Raw genomic sequence first — 1,692 nt, forward strand, 5'->3', positions numbered from 1 at the left:
TAGGTTTTGAACGAAAAAATTTCTCCAGGGAGGCCGGGTCGAGTGGGAAAGCGCCCGAGAAGTCGCACTTAACCCGCCGAGATCGCTGAAATATGCGCCTGGATGTTTGGACTTAGGTTTTGAACGAAAAAAATTTCTCCAGGGAGGCCGGGTCGAGTGGGAAAGCGCCCGAGAAGTCGCACTTAACCCGCCCGAGATCGGCTGAAATATGCGCCTGGATGTTTGGACTTAGGTTTTGAACGAAAAAATTTCTCCAGGGAGGCCGGGTCGAGTGGGAAAGCGCCCGAGAAGTCGCACTTAACCCGCTGAGATCGGGCTGAAATATGCGCCTGGATGTTTGGACTTAGGTTTTGAACGAAAAAATTTCTCCAGGGAGGCCGGGTCGAGTGGGAAAGCGTCCCGAGAAGTCGCACTTAACCCGGCTGAGATCGGCTGAAATATGCGCTGATGATTTTCGCTTTCAAAATTGCACTAAGTCCAACTTCGGGAAAGGTCCGACTTCCATACCTCCGAGGCTCCGAGTCAGGCCGACCGAGAGGCCTCTTCCCGGCACGATTCAAATTTCACCGCGACTCCGGAGGTGGCCGCTTACCCAGGAGCAACTTTTACATCAACTTTAATTTTTTTTTTTTTTTTTTTTTTTTTTTTCTAAAAACTCTGAAATTGCGTGCCCTGCGCGCGCTGCTTTAACGGGCGAGTCTGTGAGCGCAGGCCTTTGTAGAAAACATTCATCCAGGGCCTTTAATAAATAAAATCATACCCAAATCTGTGTTATTGTGACGGGTTAGTCTGTGAGCGCAGGCCTTATGGAAAACATTCATCGAGGGCCTTTATTAAATAAAATCATGCCCAATAAAGAGTTAATGGGTCGGGTTAGTCTGTGAGCGCAGGCCTTATAGAAAACATTTTTCCAGGGCCTTTATTAAATAAAATCACGCCCAATAAAGAGTTACTGTGTCGGGTTAGTCTGTGAGGGCAGGCCTTAAAGAAAACTGTCATCCAGGGCCTTTATTAAATAAAATCATGCCCATAAGAGTGTTATTGTAACGGGGGTTAGTCTGTGAGCGCAGGCCTTAAAGAAAACATTTATCCAGGGCCTTTATTAAATAAAATCATGCCCAATAAAGCGCATACTGTGTCGGGTTAGTCTGTGAGCGCAGGCCTTATAGAAAACATTTTTTCCAGGGCCTTTATTAAATAAAATCATGCCCAATAAAGCGTTACTGTGTCGGGTTAGTCTGTGAGCGCAGGCCTTATAGAAAACATTTTTCCAGGGCCTTTATTAAGTAAAATCATGCCCAACAAAGAGTTACTGTGTCGGGTTAGTCTGTGAGCGCAGGCCTTAAAGAAAACTGTCATCCAGGGCCTTTATTAAATAAAATCATGCCCATAAGAGTGTTATTGTAACGGGGGTTAGTCAGTGAGCGCAGTGCTTATAGAAAACATTTTTCCAGGGCCTTTATTAAATAAAATCACGCCCAATAAAGCGCACTGTGTCGGGTTAGTCTGTGAGCGCAGGCCTTATAGAAAACATTTTTCCAGGGCCTTTATTAAATAAAATCACGCCCAATAAAGAGTTACTGTGTCGGGTTAGTCTGTGAGGGTAGGCCTTAAAGAAAACTGTCATCCAGGGCCTTAATTAAATAAAATCATGCCCATAAGAGTGTTATTGTAACGGGGGTTAGTCAGTGA

The sequence above is a fragment of the Puntigrus tetrazona genome, unplaced genomic scaffold (assembly GCF_018831695.1).
Source record: "Puntigrus tetrazona isolate hp1 unplaced genomic scaffold, ASM1883169v1 S000000003, whole genome shotgun sequence".
NCBI classification, from domain to species: domain Eukaryota; kingdom Metazoa; phylum Chordata; class Actinopteri; order Cypriniformes; family Cyprinidae; genus Puntigrus; species Puntigrus tetrazona.